Here is a 21886-nt window from a genome sequence, read left to right as displayed (position 1 = left end):
GTTAGGGCTTCAGGTACTGTATTGACTAAAAGAGGTGAGAGCAGGCATCTTTGTCTTGATCCTGAACTGAAAGAAAAAACTTTCAATTTTTCACCATTGAATATTACTTTAGCTATGGGCTTGTCATATATGATGTTATTACATTGAGGTATGTTTCCTATATACCCGCTTTGAGAGTTTTCATTGTGAATGGATGTTAAATTTTGTCAGATGCTTTTTCTGCATCCATTTAGATGATCATGTTATTGTTGTGCTCTTTTTTAAATGTGATGTATCACATTGATTTGAAGATGCTAAACCTTTCATGCATCCTTGAAATAAATCTCACTTGATCATGGTACATGATCCTTTTAATGCCTTGTTGAAATTCAGTTTGCTAATATTTTGTTGAGGATTTTTATATCTATATTCATTAGAGATATTGACCTACAATTTTCTTGTATTATCTTTGTTTGGTCCTGGTATCAGGGAAATGCTGGCTTCATAAAATGACTTGGGGAGTTTTTCCATCTCTCATATTTTTTGGAGACTTTGAGAAAGACAGATGTGAATTCTACCAAATGTTTAAAGAATTGATTGCTGGAGTCATCTGGTCCTGGAATTTTATTCATTGGGAGGTTTGTGATTACTGATTTAATCTTCTTTACTAGGAATTATGTCAGTTCAGATGTTGTATTTCTTTGTGATTCAACCTTGGTAGTTTGTATGTTTCTATAAATTTATCCATTTCTTCTAAGTTGTCCAACTTAACTGACATATAATTGGTCATAGTATTCTCTTGAGATCCTTTTTATTTCTGTGCTATCAGTTGTAAGTCTTTTCTTTCATTTCTAATTTTAATTAGTCCTTTTCCCCTGTTAGTGACCCTAGCTAGAGACTTGTCAATTTTTTCTCTTTAAAAAAACTCGTTTTTATTGTTTCTTCTATTGTATTTTAGTCTCTATTTCAGTTATTTCTTCTCTGTTATGTATTTCTTTTCTTCTAATAAATTTGGGCTTAGTTTGTTCTTTTCTGGTTTCTTGAAGTGCAAAGCTAGATTGTTTATTTGATATCTTTCTTTTTTCTTAATGTAGGCACTTAATCACTATGAATTCCCCTCTTAGAACTGCTTTTGCTGCATCCTACAAGTTTCATTATCTTATATTTCCATTTTCACTTGTTTCAAGATACTCATTCTTTCATGTTTTTAAATCTGTGTGACCCCTAAAGGAAGATGGTTACTTTTTATATTTTATTGTGATTCTTTAATAACTTAGTGCTATTCCATATAGATATTCCTGTGCTTGGCTTTCAGAGAACTGTGGTGGTGGAGAAGACTCTTGAGAGTCCCTTGGACTGCAAGGAGATCCAACCAATCCATCCTAAAGGAAATCAGTCCTGAATATTCATTGGAAGGACTGATGCTAGAGCTGAAACTCCAATACTTTGGCCACCTGATGCAAAGAACTGGCTCGTTGAAAAATACTCTGATGCTGGGAAAGATTGAAGGCGGGAGGAGAAGGAGATGACAGGATGAGATGGTTGGAAGGCATCGCCAACTCAATGGATATGAGTTTGAGTAAGCTCCGGGAGTTGGTGATGGACAGGGAAGCCTGGAGTGCTGCAGTCCATGGGGTTGCAAAGAGTCAGACACAACTGTGCTACTGAACTGAACTGAAACATTGTTTTCCCTCAATATCATATATGAAATATTTGATATGATAAAATTATTTGTAAATATATGATATAAATAGAGTCAGGAAAATTACTTGAGAAATGGAGTGGAAATGTAGGGAAATACTAGGTGAGGTATGTTGGTGAAAGAGAAGAGTAACTTTCTTGGCATTGATATGAGCAATGCTATTTTGGGAATATGACACCAAAAATATAGGCAACAGAAGCAAAAAGGAAACAAATGGAATTGCTTTAAACTAAAAAGTATCTGCACAGCAATGAAAACCATCAACAGAGTGAGAAGACAACCTATGAAATGGGTGAAAATATTTGCAAGTCATTTACCTGATAAGTGGTTAATATCTGAAGTATATAAGGAACTCAAGAAACCAAAGAACCTAATTAAAAACTGAGTAAAGGACCCAAATAGACATTTCACAAAAGAAGACATGCAAATGACTCATAGATATTTTAAATGGTGGTGAACTTAGGTAACTGCAAATCAAAACTAAAATGAGATATCACCTTACACCTGTTAGAAACCTGTTTTCTGAATACTATACTGTATAGAATACTACACACATACACACACACACACAATGGAATACTATTCAGTCTTAAAAAAAAGGAAATCCTGTGTTTTTGATGCTACGGATGAACTTGGAAGACGCTAGTCTAGGTGAAATAAGTCAGACACAGAAAGGCAAATCTGGTATGATCTCACTTATGAGTGAGTGTGACTGCTTGGTCATGTCTGACTCTCTGCAACTCCGTGGGCTGTAGCCCACCAGGTTCCTCTGTCTATGAGATTTCCCAGGCAAGAATACTGGAATGGGTTGCCATTTGCTCCTCCAGGGGATCTTCCTGACCCAGGGATGGAAACTGCATCTCTTGCATTGGCAGGCAAATTCTTTACCACTGTGCCACCAGTAGGTTTTTATGATCTCACTTATATGTGGAATCTAACATAGACTCACGGAAGTAGAGAGTAGAAAGTTGGATGCCAGGGGCTGTGGGGGGTGGAGAAATTGGGATACAAAGGGTACAAAGTTTTAGTTATGCAAACTGGAAAAGTTCTGGAGATCTAATGTAACACTGGGACTATAGTTAACAATATTGTATTGTGTCCTTGAAATTTGCTAAGAAGGTCATTTTAAGTGTTCTCACCACTCTGGAAAAGGTGATGACTATCAGAGGTGATGGATATGGATACATCAATCAGCTTGATTGTGGTGATTACACAAAGGATACATATAATCAACTGTAAAGTTTATACACCTTAAATACATTTAAATTTTAGTTGTCACCTATACCTCAGAAAAGCTAAAAGGGAAAATATTGGCTATAGACATTCTTGAATCTCATTGCTCTGTATACCATAAATGATCAATCGTGTTATGGTAAGCATTTGTAGTATTCACTATTTTCTTAAATGTTGCTGCTCATGTTACTTATACTGTGTTTGAGACAGAAAACTGGGTGGGTGGGGGGATTTTGAGTAGCCTTGTGAGCAGGTGACAGCCATTTCTGAGCTCTTCATTTGCAAAACAGTTCTTCCATTGAGAGAGAATGTTGACTTTTGGAGGAAGTTGTTTAAGATATTGCCTTTACATATGATTTCCTCCCATAAGGAAAAATAGGATAAAGACATCCGTTCTAATAACATTTTTTTTTAACTGTTTATTCTAGGACACATTCAGCAGTTCTTCAAACTAGCTGTCATAATAAAAATATTTTACTCTGGGGACAATTAGCACCATCATGTCAAAATAGATTTCTCCTCACAACTCCCTCCTCTGGCTGTTGAGAGATCACAGGATGAAAGCAAGAAGTATGTTTTCTAGAGCCTGACCAGATGAGGCCTGTTCCTTCCAGCCTTGATGATGGGTCACTGGAGGCTGTAGGGGCTCTTTTAAGAGCTACTTGGGTTGACAGGTGTTGTTTGTTGGCGTTCTGGATGCAGTGCTGGAGGAGGTGTCATCATTTATGTTACAGCGTGTGAGTGGGAGCTGAAAGACAGGTTGTGTATGGACATCATTTGGTGGGAGCTATTCTTAGTTCTTTGGACAGCCTCAGGATTTAGAGCCTGCCTCCTTGGCAAAATAAAAAATACCACTGTAATTTTTAATAAGATCAGAAGCTCTTTGTACACACCATGTTTTCTCATCTCTTACTAATGTAGAAGGTGCACGCCAAGCTTTTGACAGGGAAAAGCTAGGGAGAAATCAACAACAGCCTGATAATTCCCCTGTGTCTATCAAGGCTGTTTAATGTTGTTGTTTACTTAAATTACATTTCCTGAAGTCAATAGTTTAATTTTATTTATGGAAATGTCCCCGAGGACTCAGAGAGTGCTATATTGGATGGGATCATTCATAAATTTGGGGTTTCCTGTGAGAATGTTGTTTTTTTGCCCAGCCTTATGCTTCTGATATTTCAATCTCACTGTGAATAGGAGAGAAAGTTCAACTCCTTCACAAAAATGCAAAGTTCCAATGCTGCCTGTTGTTTTTGTTAAAGGTGAGAAGGTAAAAATCATGAAAGCCATTTTCAAATATCTAGGTGCATTTCTTACATTTTTGTTGTCCCTTAATTTAAAACCCATAGTAGACTATTTGAAGCCCACTGGCCAGCCATTAGGGAGAAATTATTTATATCTTGATGTAATCTCTCATAGCATTTTGAACTTAGTCATTTTAACAGTATCTTTAAGTATTTATTGACTCAGAGGCAATATTTTCTTTAACTTCCTCTCTGAGGACCTGGAAAACTCAACAAATCAGTATTTATGACCTTTATTTGAATATGATCTCCTTTAAGACTCTGATAATTTAAATCTATAATTCGGCAGTTTTTGTATGGGCATGGTGAAATAGACAGCTGTGTAGCACATTGAGGTATTTAAAAGAGAAAGTGACTGCCTAATGAGTGTTCTATAGGTGCTCAGGTATCATGAATCACTAGAGGTCTGATCTCCCCTCACCCTTTTAATGTCCTCACCTCTGTTCTAGTTCTAGTTCAATATGCTCAAATGTAAGAATGATCAAACACAAAGGTACATCTTTATGACTTCTTTGAATCTTATTAAAAAACAAATGATTAATTAAAACAATTGCAATCCTGAAAAACAGAGATGAATAACAAAAGCTTTAAAATATCAGGAACAGAGTAGTCCATGGACATGTGGTAAGTGACTGATGTAAGCCAGTGATGGGAGAAGGGGAGCAACAGGTTGATTTCTACTGGAAATCCTAAAAGACACTGAAATTAGAGCCATCAGGTAGCCGTGAAAGTGAGACTGAAAATAGGAGGATTGACTGAAAGCCTGAAGAAACAGACTCCACATCACTACTCCTCCCATCTGGAAGACTTCCCTCCTCCACTCTAGGTACAAGGGTACTTAGACTGCTGGGAACACATCACACTGAGGGTAGGGGTAGCATGTTGATAACTACCAGATAATGTAGAAGTATTATTAGAAATCTTGAAATCCCCAAATTCATTCCCTCCCTAGGCTCCCTCACTGCGGCTAGGCTGATTCCCTTCATGCAGAGGTTGACATGTTCTTGGATGTAATTAATACAAGAGAAAATAAGGAAAAATCTAATTCTTTAGTTTCTGAGTGACCCACTCTTTCATATGAAAGGCTAGCAAAGAGTCATCAGTCATGTTTCTTGCAAATCCAACATCACATGGCAGATGGCAAACACACAAAACATAAGCAAGCACATGGAGGAACAGTTTTATTAGCAGTCTCAAAGACCTGGAAGACACATCATATATGACCCCAAACAAGATGCCATTAAAGCAATTCCTTCAGAGGGAGAAAAGGTTTTGAAAATTAAGAATAGTAAGAATGAGATAAATTTGCGGAATCTCTTAGGAAGCAGAACACTGACAATGACACTAACAAAGTTTCTTAAAAGGAAAGAAATAGTAAGAAAAATAGGACCATTCAGTCAGGCCCACCGCCTGGCTAACCAGATTCAGACAGGGGTAAGAGGGAAACTAACGGGATCAGATGATCAGAAATAATTTAAATTTCTGGGACTGAGGAACTTGAGTGTCCATATTTAAAGAGCTCACTAAGTACTCAGCACTATTGTATGAAAACATTTAACAAGGCACATCACAGTGTAATTTCAGAGTAGGAAAATTTAGGCTAAAATCCTAAAGTTTTTAAGAGATGAAAAATAAGTGCAAATACAAAAACTCAACAAAACCAATTGTCCACAAAGGGTCAGCAGTTAGAACCAGATGGAGCTTACCCATCACAACAATTCAGGCCAGAAGATCTAAGTTTCTATATTCCCAGATCCTCAAGTGAGCAGAAATAGACATTTCTCAAACATGCAAGGTCTTGAAACTGTCTACCATGCTGTCTTAATTAGGAAGCTACTTGTATGATCCATCTCAATGATATATGTAGTAAGCACAAAATAAAATATACTTTGAAATAGAATAAATACACAGTAAATGAATGAAACCCAGGTTACATCTTTTATTCCAGGCCAATGAATGTAGGTTGTTGCCTCAAGTGCAACCAAAGACTTGTGGAAGTTGCTATTGTGTTCATTGTGATAAAGTTTTTTATTCTAACACTCAAATTCAGTTCTGGGGTTTCAAGAGAGTCTTAAAGTTCTGTGTCTGTGTTGTATGTTTTGGAGCATATCTGCACACCCTTCTTGGACACCAACAACTGAGAACTGAAGACCATAGCCTGTTCAAATCTGGGAAACCTCATGGTCAACCAGTTAGCACCAAGGTTGCTCTGCAACATTGGAGCCTTTTCTGGGCTCACTCTCCAGCCTTGTGCTTTTTGGCTATTATCCTCCATGCCGTAGGCAATAATCTTCCCTTGGTTTGTATGTTATCTGTATCCACTTTACATGAAAGCACTTATGATGCATCTCTCTGAGCCATTTAAATGAGGTCATTTAGTAAAAACAACACATAACTGGAGAAGAAAGCTAACCAATGATAGTACAGTTGACCCTTGAACAACAGGAGTTTGAACTGCACAGATGTTTCAATAAATATGCACTACAGTACCAGTCAAACCTAAAGGAAATCAACCCTAAATATTCATTGGAAGGACTGGTGTTGAATCTGAAATACTTTGGCCACCTGATGCAAAGAGCTGAGTCATTGGAAAAGACCCTGACGCTGCAGAAGATTGAAGGCAGAAGGAGAAGGGAGCAACAGAGGATGAGATGGTTGGATGGCATCATTGACTCAATGGACGTGAATTTGAGCTAACTCCAGAACATGGTGAAGGACAGGGGTGCCTGGTGTGCTGCAGTCCGCGGGGTTGCAAAGATTCAGACACGACTGAGCGAATGAACAACAGCAGCACTGTACCATCTGCATTTGGGCTGAACCTATAGCCCTTCTTACCTGGTGACAATTATCATTTCAGAACTAATGCATAGTAATTGTAGCGGGTCTGCATTTCTTTTTTATTTGTCTCTGCTTCCCCATAAATAAATCTTCCATTTTCCAGAATATTCTTCAAAACTCTTAATCATTCCCCCCAGACACTAACAGGATATTTCACTGGTGCATGTTCTGGTTCTACCAAGCCTTCAAAAGCTGGATCCTTCAAGTCGCTTCCCCTCCCTGGAAATTGTGTTAATCACCTTATTTATCTAACTTAAATAGGACAAAAGAATTGAACCATGCATTCTCTAATATTGTTCTAGTACTGGTATGCTCTGTTTCATAATTCTCTTCATTTTCCCAGTTTAATGGCACTACATTGTTTAGACAAGAGATATGAGGATATTTTATGGTTTTGCCAAGTGGTTACCTAAGAAAGATGATCAGAAAGAAGGCAGACTGTGGCAAAAGAGCTGGAATGTTTCTTTTTCACAAAATTATATATTAATAAAAGCCATCTTTTTTTTTTTTTAATATTTACTGTATGCCCAGAAATGTTCAGGGCATATTACATACCAACATACATGCCTGTTAGTGTCTGGGATCACTAATCTTCACATCTCTTTAAAGTAAATGCTATTGTTTTCATTAGCCATTTAAAAAAATAGAAGAATATTCACTTTGTGTACATAATATTCACTTGTGTACATAAACACACAAAGTCAATCAAATGATACAGAGAATTCTAAGCTTGCAAAGTAAATTGAAGAGTACATTGAAAAACCCCACCCCAACGCCTTTCCATCCCCAAACCAACTCATCAGAGCTGCAATGCTTTCCTGTGTGTTCTTTCAATACTGAGAGAGTACGGCTGTAAGTAGAGTGGCTAGATGAAAAACATCCGTATTTTAATGTTTCTAAATAGGACCTGTTTGTCTCGGGGCCCAGCAGGAAGGGCAGGTTAAGAACCATGAGGTTGGAGATCCATGAAGCAGTAGTTCACACTCTGCTTACAGGTCACTCAGTTGACTGCACACAATTGGCACACATTCAGATTAGTCAACGTAGGGAAAGTGGGGGTAACAACTCCACAGAGAGGTTTGGGAAGTGGGTGTCTCGACAGGAGCAGTGGCCTCTGGTCTGGAGTGATACCTGAAGTGGTACCCTAGTTCATCCCCCTAGTATGCTTGCAGACCTACAGCGGACGTTTCAAAACAACTAATTCGAAAGTCCACGTTGGCCACTGTGACTCTATTTGTAAATACTTAACATGTCTTAACATAGTTTAAATCTTCTAACTTTCACACAAGATGAGTAGGAATCATAACGAGAGAGAAATCATGTCATAACAAGACCAGCTTATTCTCCTAAAATGTTGTTATAATTTATATTTCCAGCAACATGCAAAAAGAAATTTCTGACAGATCTTTTTCCTTCTATGGCTTATGACTCACAACATACCCAACACAGAATATCATTAAACCTTTAAAATCTATAGCAAGTGAATAGAAAATGCACCTCAGTTTTTAAATTTTTTGATGCTGAATAAGTTTCTTAATCAGTGACCAATTGCATTTCTTTCTGTGAAATACCTCTGTATACTTTTTTAAAAAATATATTGAGTTATTCTTTGTTTTGTTGATTTATGAAAGCTCTTTATGCATTAAAACCTTAGGCCCTTTTCTGTCATTTGCATTAAAAATGTTTCTCAAACTTGTTATATATACTTCTAAGGCATTTCCCGCCTCCTCCCCATACTCCCCAGTACTTTAAACACATTTCATGGCATCTGTTTAAATGATAAAAGATTTCCCCTTACCAAAATGACAAAAAAATTCAATCAAACTTTTGTGTATTTGTTTTTAAGTTTGCATCTCTGATTTATTTGAAAAAGCTTTTAGATGTTTCCATATTAGGAGTGAGGCTGATAGCCAACTGGTGCTTTAATTCTATCTCCCATTGATAGCTGGACAAGTGTTCACACATAATTTTTTCAGTTGTTTTCTCACTGACTTATTTAAAAATCATCTTTTTAGTATTATAAGTTCCTCCTTTGTCCATTTTGGATAATTTATAGACTATTCATGCTCTAATACTCGTTATAAGAAAAGAAAGAAAGTGAAGTCGCTCAGTCAGTGTCTGACTCTTTATGACCCCATAGACTGTAGCCCACCAGGCTCCTTTGTCCATGGGATTTCCCAGGCAAGAATACTAGAGTGGGTTTCCATTTCCTTCTCCAGGAAATCTTCCTGACTCAGGGATTGAACCTGGGTCTCCCGCATTATAGGCAGACACTTTACCCTCTGAGCCACCAGGGAAACCCAATACTCATTATAATTCTGTTCAATTTATCTGTTTTCCTGAGTCAGTACTAAATTATTTTTAATTATTTTAATTTAAAAAGGTTTTATTTTTGGATAAAAGAGTCCAACTCATTTTTGGTCTTATTTTTCTTGTTTGTATCACTTTTATTTTACTAAATATGTTCATTGTGTTTTATGCTTCTGATGTACTGTAGATTTAATATTTTAATTTTTTATTCATTTGAATCAATATTCATATGTAAAAATATTAAGGATTTTTAACTGAAAGTGTGGGCAGTTGTATTTATCCAGTTTTGATATCAACCTTATTCTACTTTTATAAGAAGCATTTGAATCTTTTCCCTATGGTAGGAATAACTAATGCCCATTGTAAAGATGACAAAACTGAAGCTTTAAGAAATAACTTGATTTCTAACATAATTCCACAATAATAAGTATACAGACTCTATGATTTCAACTGTGATTTAGACTGTGAAATTTTTGCACCCTGTTTTATGTCCCTGGATATGTTCCAGTGTCTCCTAGAATACAGTCTATGGGAACTTGAATAGAATTTGTATCCTACTGTTGTGAAAGTTGTATAAATCTTAATTATGTTGAATTGGTTCACAGGGCTTTTCACGTCTACTATATCCTTCTGCTTCTCTGTATATTCATTCTATTAATTTTTGAGAGCTTGATATTAAAACTCCAACTAAAAAAATCTTAATTTATCTACTTAAAAAATAATTGTAATATATAGTGGAACTATATGTAACCTTGTTCTGTATTTTCCAAGTCTCCTGTAAATGTGTTATCACACTTTCATAATTTAAAAGAATAAAACTTTTTTTTAAAAATTGGGGGAAAAAAGGAACATGTCCAAGGTCATACATCTGTTAAAGAACAGAGGTATGATTTTCACCCGCTGAATTGGGAAATATTTATCCTGATTGGATAAGTAAACACTGGAGCATTTGCTCTGAAATAAGACACTAGATATTAACAACATCCCTAAAATTTATAAAATATACCTCATGTATAGCTTGTATATAAATAATTACCATATGTTTATAAGGTCATATTTTTCAATAATGCTGAGGCCCATTTCACCATCTTTTTCTCCAATACACTTTCTAACACAGGGAGGAAACTAAAGTTCGTGTAGCACCTGGGCCAGACCAGAGCTTAGAAGCAAAAATGGCAATGACCAAGTGCATCCTGTGACGTGTGTCGTCTTCCCCTAAGAGTTAACTGTAGTCTTTCCTCTCTCAGAAGAATATGACAAGTTTTTCCACAAAGAGAGTCAACATATTTTGGTTGAAACATCACCCTGTTAGAGAGGCTGCTCTGCCACCGTTGGAGCTTTTAAGCAAGAATGAGATAATCCCAACAATTACCTTCCATTAGCAACATGATCTGGCCCCAGATTCTTCCTCCAGTTCTCACAGCCTCCCTTCTGGAGGGAGGAGCATCTGAAATGGGCTTCAAGACCATTTGAAGTGGAGAATAATCAGAAGTATAGTGATGAGCTCAAGGTGGGTAAGTTAATCAAAGGATCAGGAGGGATGATGAACCCCAAATCAGAAAAATCTGCTCATTTGGGCTAATATAACCTGGTTTTCATCTTTTCAGAGGATTCACTTTAGACTAGCCTCTTAATTAGTATGCTTGCATCATAGCATCAGTAAGGCACAAAACACTTGCATTTATCGGTCTTATTCATTTCCCCTTTAAGGGTAGTAAATAAGGCTGATAAAGTTATACTCATTGCTTTAATTCAAGGTTTAATGTAAACACAAAAAAATCTCCTATGGGAATTCAAAAAGAATTCATAACCTTTGACTAGGTCTTTTCTCTCTTTTGCTCAGATATAACTAGACCCTGAAAGAATTTTTCCATTTGATGGCTTTTATTTTTTAAAATCACCACCTCTATCAACACCACAACTGTAGTCAGCATCACCATTATCATCATCAGTTTTACCATCACCATTTTCTACTGTGTGAGGAATGCTGTTCTGAGTTTTTTGAAGGAAGTTGCAAAGAAAATTGAAGCCTATGCTTGCCCAGACAGTGTTTGTAACAAAAGGGGAAAGTATTATTATATTATCACACTGATAAAACTGTCAGTAAATGCAAATGACATGCACCCTAAAAATAGTCATCTACAGCATCGACAAAAGGGACGCTAGTGAAAGACGGGTCTGCAGATTTATTAGGCTCACCAGACTGTCTGTTCCAAGAATGCAGAGGCCATGTTTGCTTTGTTATCTCTGTATACTCATGACTACATGCAACATCGAGCACTTGCTAGGGCTCCATAACTAGTCATTGAAATGCAAGTCGGGGCACAGTTAAACAGAGGGTTAGCTACAGTCATTGAGGTGAATATTATTGTTTCTAGAATTTATTGTGCACTGAAATCACCTAGGATCTTTAAAAGTTCTTACGTCTGGCTGTTACTCCCAGACTTTCAGATTTAATTGGTATTGGGTGCAGCCTTCTCAGCTTAATTTGTTAAAGCTCCTAGATGATTTTAATGTTCACAACTTTTGGAAATCACTGTTAAAACAATTAAAATCCAATGTTGCACACAAGGCAGTCCTAGCTTATGATCTTATTAAGCAGTCAGTCAACTTTGCAGACACTTATTTAGCACCTATTAAGCACAAGGCATTCTATGTGGTCATAGGGAGTGTGGAAAACATAGCATGACTGTTAGAGTTTCCCATTGATCTAGAAGACAAATGAAACCATGCAAAAAAGATGTTTGTTAAATAAAATAGGGTGACAATGTTGAAAAATATTATAGAATATAATAATTGGCATATGATTTACAAGTGAGCCAATAAATATTAAGAAGCTTATAGGAAGAAGAGAGCTTTCCTTTTGAAGTTGTCAAGGAAGTATTCACAGAGGAAGGGACTTCTAAGCTGGGTCTTGAACTGAGCATATGAGAATAAAACACATTCTGGAATAGAGGGGAACTCAAAGTAAGGGCAGGCTTTCCTGGTGGCTCAAGTCAGTGAAGAATCTGCCTGCAATGCAGAGACCTGGGTTCGATCCCTGGGTTGGAAAGATCCCCTGGAGAAGGGAATGGCTACCCACTTCAGTATTCTTTGCCTGGAGAATCCCATGGACAAAGGAGCTAGCAGGCTACAGTCCATGGGACCCCAAAGAGTTGGACATGACTGAGCGACTAACACGCTTTCACTTTTTCCACTCAAAGTCAGGGCACCCCAAAAATGCAAGAAGTGATACAGTCTCAGGAGTGATAGTTTCAAAACACTGCTAGGTAGATTATTCAAGGGTCTCATTCTTCATAGGTTGGTGGGTCATTAGAACGTTTCCAGAGCTATGCTAGCATTGCCAACAACAAATACTGTGGTTTCTAAGTACTTAATTGGGAACTATCACTCAGACCCAATCTGAAAAGTCTTAGTTGAGTACTAATAAGGCAGTGAAGAAAGGAAACCTTTAGCAGAATGAAAGAAATAGACCATTTCTAGCAGAGATAAAGGTGTGAACAAGGAGGGAGCGGTTGGGATGAGGTCAGTGGCCATGGAAACAGATTTTCTCGGTGGGAAAGAAATGGGGGATGGGGAGGCTCCAACTGAGATTTCTTAGTAACTTGGGCCTTGTCTTGCACCCTCTGCTTTTCCAGATGGCTATTAGCCGTCAGGCAGAATTTAATCCAAGGGTCAATAGGACTTAATTATGGCCTTTGTTAAAGTCTTGATGACTTGCTATTTATTTTTTAATAAGCTTGTCATTCATTATGTCTCTTACTTTAAATGTCAAGATGGTGAGGGAATGAAGGGAATATTGCCTTGGTTCTCTGTCCTGTCATTACTGTCAACCAGTCATTACTGGAACCCTGTTCCTTGTCCACTGCTTTTGACAATCTATTTCTGGGGAAGTAAAATGACACACTTCCAGTAGTTTAAAACCCCCAGCTTAATAAAGAATAAATGGAAAAAATTAGAAAAATGGAGGCAGGGCTATCTCTGGGGTCTGTTAATTTAGGTACTTGCCTTCAGGGGACCCTGAGTTTATAAACAGATGGGAAGAAAGGGGGGGTGTGGATTAGCTAATTAGTACTAAAAAAAGATCCAGCATTTATATATAAACGTTTAGCCAAAAAATCTTCAGTTATTCTCCCTACAAGTAAGAAGATGACCTCTCTTCCGTTTTACCCTTTGCTTAGGCAGCCCCTTTAGAAGGGTTTCTCTTCCATGTTTGGGGGTTATGTTCGCAGGGGAGAATGGCAACTGGGAGAAAAGCTGATTGGGAAGTGGGGGTATGACAGAGGGCCAGGCTTCCCCCTATTTCCTTCAGGCCAAGCTGAGCTGGGAGGTTGGAATAATATTGTTCAAAATACAGCAGGACCAACAGATTTCCTGCAAACCCCCACAGGATAAGTGCTTTAGGTTTTGTGAGACACCTATAGTCTCTGTTGTGCAGTCTTTTCTGTGCTATTGGTTTGTTTTCCTATAGCCCTTGAGAAACGTTAAATTAAAAAGTGTTTTCTGTTGTTGTTGTTGCTGCCGTTGCTTCTTGCTTGTGGGCTCTACCGAAGCAGGCCGTGCGCCTCCGTTAGGGGCTGTGTTCGCTCCTTTTTTTTTTGGTGTAGGGAAGGCTCTGCATTTGCACCACTCCACAGGTCTGAGAAAGGAGAGAAAGGCTGGTTGTTAAGATGGAGGAGCACCTTCTTTTTGCTTTCTGAAGTGCCAAGTCCTTTTCCTTTTCCTCTTCCTTTCAGAGACAGAAGAGTTCCTTTCTGATTTTTGTTGGAGGCATCATGTGAGACTTACCTATTTAAACTGTTTCTGGTTGACCTGCTATACTAAATGGAATTGAAATGCATTCAGTATGGGCTAAATAACAGTTAGCATTCATCAAATGCTTCCATATGCCTTATTCTAAACGCTGTACGTGTGTTCCCCTTAAACCCCTGTGAAGCAATGCTGTTACTCCCATTTGGCAGATAAGGAACCTGAGGCATGAAGGGATCAAATTATTTGCTAAGGTCATGAAACTTAGGAAGAGCAGGACTTGGATTTGAATCCACTTACTCCAACTCCACATTCCAACCCTCTTAGTTACAATACCCTCTTATCTCATTCCCCACATATTGAATGTTGACATAACCTAACAATTTTCTGTAAACCTAGGGCATTTATGTCAGTCAGGATAAGCCAAATGGATTCCACAATAACAAATTACACCCACGTCTTAGTAGCATAGAACAGCAAAGGTTTATTTCTACACACATGCCATATTCACATAGTAGGAAGTTCTGCTCCATGCTGTCGCTCAGGATCCAGGCTGATGGATTATCCACCATCTTGCATCCACACCTTCTGGAACATGCAGCACCCTCAGTCTGCAGCAAGAGAGACTGAGGATCTCACATGCAGTTTTCGAAGCCTCTGCCCACAAGGGGTGCATGCCACTTCTTACATTTATTGTCCACAACTACTTACTTTTCCCCACCTGACTGAAGGGGCTGGAAACTGTAGAGAAGCAACAGGGCTATTTGATATGCAATAGTTCCTGTGTAATAGCATTTCATGATAACTCAATGTCAATAGTTCCTGTGTAATAGCATTTCATGATAACTCAATGTATCTCCATATACAGTAGCTTGTCCCAGCTTCGCAGTGTTTTCAGAAAGACAGAGCAGGCATTCTTACCTCTATTTCACAGATGAAGAGGCTAAGGTTAGAAGTGTAGTGATCTGCCTGAGAAGAATGATCAAATGATGTTGGGCTTAAAACAAAGTTTTGGTTTAAAATTGGCTTCTGTTGCTAACTTGTGGAAAACTACTTAACCTTCTTGCACTCACTTCACTAATCTCTGTAGCAGGAAGACTTACCCCTGCCTTAGATTTGTCAAAAAGATTGAATAAGAGGTCTATAAATTGCTTTGCGTTATGACTGATCCATAGTCTTGGTTCAGCTAAATGACAACTGAATTTTGCTATTTTTCTCAATTTTTGCTATTTTTACTGGGACAGAACTGGGAGAGGCCTTCAGGGCTTTAGGCTCTGAACTGATTGTCCAATTATCATTCACTGTGCTGTATGTCAATCTACAGGAAGCATAAGATAGAACAAAGGTGGGATTTTCATAGATGGCCCAATGGGAGAATAGTATGTGATCTCATGAAATAAGGTAAAGATGGTCACTGACAGAGAAATTTAGAAAAGCTCATTTAATAAAAGGAGAACTGCAGGGGAATTCAGGTGGCTTCCTCTGCTCTGTCATAGGTTCTGCTATTTGTCCTGTAAATCCTGGTGCTATCTGGGGCTCCTCCTCCATCCTTGGCTCCTTTTATTCTTTATGCAGTCTCACAATCATCATAACCAAATGCCTGGTGTTGGTTCCACTATACAATGGTTCCACTGGCCTATGTCTTTTCCTGGGGTCCTGATCTGTACACAGCTACTTGACATTTCCGCCAGATTGTTCCACAGATATATTGAAGTGACTGCTTCCTGTGCTCTTCCTTATCCTCACCAACACCCGCTCATTCTGTTTGTCTCAGTAATTCTTAGAACCATCTTTTCAGCGGTCAAGTCAGAACTAGTAGAGCCATTTTAGGGTTCTAGCCCACATCTGTTCAATATGTCACCACATGCTGCAAATCTTACCTCTTCTTTATTGAATGTTTCCTCCTGTGTATCGAGTCCTCAACACAGTGTGTCAGTTTGAGGAAAGAAAAGGGCAACTGAGTCAGAGGCCTCAGGGCCGAAGGCTGCAGCAGCTGTCCTGAAAAAGCTGTGTGACCCAGTCATTGCTAATGGGCTGCCTATTGGGGGTTGTCCTGGACTTCAAGGTCTTTTAAAACTGATTGCTATAATTGGACAATTGAGGCAGTTATCTGAGGCTTGAGGTTAAAGATAACTTTCCTGCCTCAAATTCCTAGATATTTTAGATTAAATTAATATATATATATTTTTGTGATTGGGCACACTTTGATAAACCAAGGTTGTTGCTTTCAAGGTGATGGATTAACTGGGTTCTGATTGGAAACCTTCTGGGTCACTGTTGTTTGTCTTAGGATGCAACCACGATTCTTATCTATATTATCCAGATACCTGGACCTGTGGGTGTGTGGTTAGGGATTCCTTTAATTTCCTGAGCCCCTGGCCTCACTGAGGTATTACGTAGGAGGGTTGTGTTGATGAGTGGTCTCCTTGGAAGCATCACACCCTGAGTTCTTCGTCTGAGGACTAAAGAAAGCAGACGGGACCCCAGTGTTCTTCCGTGAACAAGTGCCCCCAGCGTGTTATGGAAAGCAGCTGTGTGTGGCTGGGAAAAAGTGTATTAGGAATTGGGAGAGTGACAGTCATTTCTGCCTAGCTGTGTGATTTTGAGAAAGTCTTTGAATCAGCCTGGGTTTTTCCTCATTCTTAAAAGGAGGGATCAAGTTAGGTAGTCTGCAAGGGGGGCTTTCATCTTCAAAGGCTGATATTTAACTTAAGTCAACCTAACAGTTCATTTTCGACTGATATGGACTATATCCCCATCTCTAGCACATAAACTACACCAAAATCTATTTTTCTACATTCACTTTCATGGGAATTGCACTTTATATTAGATTAAGAGTTGAGTTTTGATTGAAAGAAAAGAAGAGAAAGGCACAGAGACTTTGTCCCCCAGATTCAGGTCCCTCAAATGATCTGTGGACTTCTATGGATTGAAGCATTGAAGAAGGAAGCTGATACTGTTTGTTGTGGGCTGAATTGTTTCCTACCCCTTGCTTCCCAGTTCATATGTTAAAGTTCTAATCCCTAGGATCTCAGAATGTAACTATATTTGGAGAAAGGACCTTTAAAGGAATAATTAGGCTAGAATGAGGCCATTATGGTGAGGCCCTAATCCAATATGATTGGTGTCCTTAGAAGATGAGGAAGAGATAGCAGGGGTATATGTATTGGGTTGGCCAAAAAGTTCAGTTGGGTGTTTCCATAAGATGGTATGGAAAAACCTGAACAAACTTTTTGGCCAACCCAATACATGGAGAAAAGACCATATGAGGACCAGCTGCAAGCCAAGGAGAGAAGCCTCAGAAGGAACCAAATCTGCCGACACCTTAATCTTGGACTTGTAGCCTCCAGAACAATAAGAGGAAACATGTGTATTATTTAAGCCTCTCAGTGTCTGGCTTTTTTTTTTTTTAAAGGCAGCCTTAGAAAACTAATAGGCTCTTATTCAAGAGCTACTGTGATCTCTGTGATCTCTTGGCTCAGCAAAGTAGGTGGAGAGTGAGGCACAGAGCAGAGAAGAAAGCCCTGATTGTTGATGCCCTCAGCACTTGGAGCCCCAAAGTCTGGGATGTGGGGCTTCCAGAGGCAGCAGGACCTATCTGGATGCTGGAATCCCTTCCATCATGGCTAGTGACCATGGCGCATCATCTGAAAGGAGCTTTGCAGGAAGCAGCCAAGATGGACAGGTGGGAGCCACAAGTGGAGGGAGAAAATGGGGCAGGAAACAAGTAGAGAGGTCCACACCTCGGTGGGGGTAGGCTCTGGAAACATCCAGCAGCCCTTTGTGTGAAGTGACATTCTATTCTTGATAGGTTCTTAACATTTTGACATTTTGGGTCACCCACATATTACAGAGTCCATGCCGCATCATTCCTTTTATACACTTCTTGAACCCCATTTTTGGAGAAGCCTGCTTCATCCCTTAAAATATATCACCTTTTTTAGTTACTATAGTTTCCAAGTCCTAAAAAAAAAAAAAAAAATTCCCAGTGATTGATCTGCAAGCTATCATCATCTCTTCACATAGCATAATTGTTCTGCACTTAGACCAAGTCTCATATGCTTTAATGATTAGCTCTTTTCACCCCCCTTTAATTTATAAGCAAAATTGATTCTTCAGATCAATATTCCCAGGGGCACAAGAATCTGGGCTGCTGGTGGAGTCTGAGTGGGCCTGTCTGCATGCTAATTGTGGCTTCTGATGGTTCCCGGAGCGAAGATGCTGCTCTCACTTTCAGAGCCAAACCCTGGCTACATGTCAAAATCTATAGCAAAACACAGGAGTCATTTTTCTCCAGATCCCCAAATTAAGAGATTAATCACATTTGTCTCCCTCACTACCTTTCCAGGAGAGCCTTTTTCAAAAAGTTGTTTGTTGACTTAAGTTTTGAAGGCCTTAGAGCCTGGTGAAGGGACAGAATCTGGCAAACGATGAAGGGAAGGTTTGAGAGGCTTGTGAGGATACTGTGCTTAGGACTGACCCTACTCAGGACCAATCCTCCCCCACTCAGACCTCATCAGCAAAGCAAACTGGGAAACTGAGGCATATCATCCTGAGTAGTGGTTCTCAAAATGTGGTTTCCAAACCAGCAGCAGCTTCAGCACCTGAAAACTTGTTAGAAATTTGAGTCCTTAGGATCTGCTTCAGATCTCCTGACTCTGAGTCACAGGGAGGAGCCCGGTGATCTGAGCTTTTTTTTGTTGTTGTTGTTTGTTTAATTAATTTATTTTAACTAGAGGATAATTACTGTACAATATGTGGTGGTTTTTGCCATACATCGGCATGAATCAGCCACAGGTGCGCATGTGTGCCCCCATCATGACCCCCCTCCCACCGCCCTCCCCATCCTTTCCCTCTGGGTTGTCCCAGAGCGCTGGCTTTGAGTGCCTTGCTTCATGCATCGAACTTGCACTGGTCATCTGTTTCACGTATGAGAATATACATGTTGCGATGCTGCTCTCTCAAATCGTCCCACGCTCATCTCCTCCCACGGAGTCCAAAAGTCTGTTCTTTACTTCTGTGTCTCTTTTGCTGCCTTGGATATAGGATTGTCATTACCATCTTTCTAAATTCCATATATGTGCGTTAACATACAGTATTGGTGTTTCTTTTCCTGATTTATTTCACTCTGCTCCAGTTTCATCTACCTCATTAGAACTGATTCAAATGTGTTCCTTTTTGTAGCTGAGTAGTATTCCATTGTGTATTTGTACCACAACTTCCTTATTCATTCATCTGCTGGTGGACATCTAGGTAGCTTCCATGCCCTAGCTATAGTAAACAGTGCATCTGAATTTTAATGAGCAGCTTTAATGATTCTGATTTAAGTTTGAGAACCATTGCTCTGGACCTCTTAGCTGTGAATTATTTTCTCAATTCCTAAGAAAGAAGTTTCTGTCATTCTTTGCCTAAACCAGATCCACACAGAAAAGATTCAGATGGTCTCTGGACACTTACTTCTTACATTAGGCTTTCCCCACGAAACTGAGATTCTTGCCCACAGTTTTGTAACACATGTATATCATGCCAATCCTTCCATCTACCTCCCTGCCTTCTAAAATGTCAACAACAACAACAACAAAAGGACAGCTCAGAATGTATACTACATAATGGAAGCTCAGCAATTGTCTGTATTTTGATGTTTATGTAATTTTTATCTCTATTTTTATTTGAACAATGGTCACCAATTGGGTTGGACATATAACATACAGACTTTTCATATAAATGATAATTTATATATCAAATGCTTGAATTGATAAGACTGATGGCAAACAGCAGACTGCCTATGTTTCCTTCTAGCAGTTTCATGGTTTCAAGTCTTTAATCCATTTTGAGTTGATTTTTATGTATGGCATAAGGGAAAGATCTAGTTTCACTTTTTTGCACAGGGCTGCCCAGTTTTCCCAACACCATTTATTGAAGAGACTATCCTTTCTCTACTGCATAGTCATTGCTCCTTTGTCATAAAATTCTTACCTACATATGTGTGGGTTTATTTCTGGGCTCTCAAATCTGGTTATGTCTCCTCAGACAAGGGAAACAAAAGCAGAAATAAACAAATGGGACTGCATCGAACTGAAAAGCTTCTGCACATAAAATAATCAAGACAAAAAGACAACCTACTAAGTGGGAGGATATATTTGTAAATCATATATTCAATAAATGACTAATACCCAAAACATATAAAAACTTACACAACTCAACAACAACAACAAAAACCAAATGACCTGATTAAACAATTAGCAGAGGATCTGATATTTTTCCAAAGACAACATACAAATGGCCAAGAGGCATACCAAAAGATGTTTAACATTCCTAATTATTAGGCAAAGGCAAACCAAACCCACAATTAGATACCCTCACACTTGTTAGAATGGCTGTTGTAAAAAGGGCAAGGAATAACAAGCATTGTCAAGGATGTGGAGAAAGGAAATCTTCCATTCAGTGTTGGTGAAACAGTATGGAGATTCTCCCCCCCCCAAAAAAAAATTGAGAATAAACAAATCAATATTGTAAAGCAATTATGTTTCAGTTAAAAATAAATAATGTTAAAAATTGAGAATAGAATTATCAGATAATCTAGCTGTTCTACTCCTGGATATTTAGCCAAAGAAAATAAAAACATTAATTTGAAAAGATACATGCACCTCTGTGTTCACTGCAGCATTATTTATAATAGCCAAGATATGGAAATGACCTGTGTCCACCAAAAGTAAATGGATAAATATGTTGTGTGTACACATACATACAAACATACACACACAGAGAAATACTACTCAGTCATAAAAAAGATGAAGTCTGGCCGTTTGCTACAACATGGATGGAACTTGAGGGTGTTAAACTAAGTTAAATAAGTCAGGAAAAGACAAACACCATTTGATTACACTCAAATGTAGAATTAAAATAAAACAAACCAAAATTCTCAAAATAAATGAATAAACTAAACAAACACATAGACACAGAGATACAGAGAGCAGTGTAGTGGTTAGGAGAGGGGAAGGAACTGGAACAAAATGAATAAAGAGGGTCAACTGAATGGTAACAATTTGTTGGTAAGCACACTAGTTTATACAGAAGTAGAAATAGAGTGTTGTATACATGAAACATGCAACGTTACAAATAAGTGTTACCTCAATAATAAAGTGCTTACATATGCCAGATACTAGGCTAACCACTTTATTAACTATGTTCTACTGGAGCCCAAACAACCTATTACATGATGAGAAAGATGATGGAAAATATCATAAAGGAGTCAAATAACATTGTAAAGGTGTATTCCCTATGTAGACTGTCTCCAGTACCATTACTTGGAACACCGCGATGATACTGGTTTTGGATGGAGTTGGCAGGAGAGCTACTTAGCTTGGGTGTTCTGTGTGTTAGTCTCATGTTTGTACTTTGTAACTCGAAATGGAAACATGATGTCTTTTAACATGCAGTGGTTATACTTTCCACGTACTTTGTTTCTCTTGGAGAGATACTACATTGGCAACAAGAGATCCATAGTCTTCTACCTGGTATTTTTGGTAAAGAAAGCACAGAGTCAGATAACCAAGTCTGAAATTTTAGTCTCTTGCAGGAAAACTCACAGGCCTTGAGTTTGTGACAAGGCATCATTAATATTCACTATGTAAACCAGCTAACTCATCAACTCTATATATTTATGAAGGAGTGAGAGAATAACTTTACTATGAAGGAGAGAGAGTGTAACATTACTATAGAGAGAGAGAGTAGCTTTACATATATTTTTCAAACTTTTTTATTTTATATTGGA

Source organism: Odocoileus virginianus, chromosome 22, assembly GCF_023699985.2.
Source record: "Odocoileus virginianus isolate 20LAN1187 ecotype Illinois chromosome 22, Ovbor_1.2, whole genome shotgun sequence".
Taxonomy (NCBI): domain Eukaryota; kingdom Metazoa; phylum Chordata; class Mammalia; order Artiodactyla; family Cervidae; genus Odocoileus; species Odocoileus virginianus.
This window is presented reverse-complemented; position numbering follows the sequence as displayed.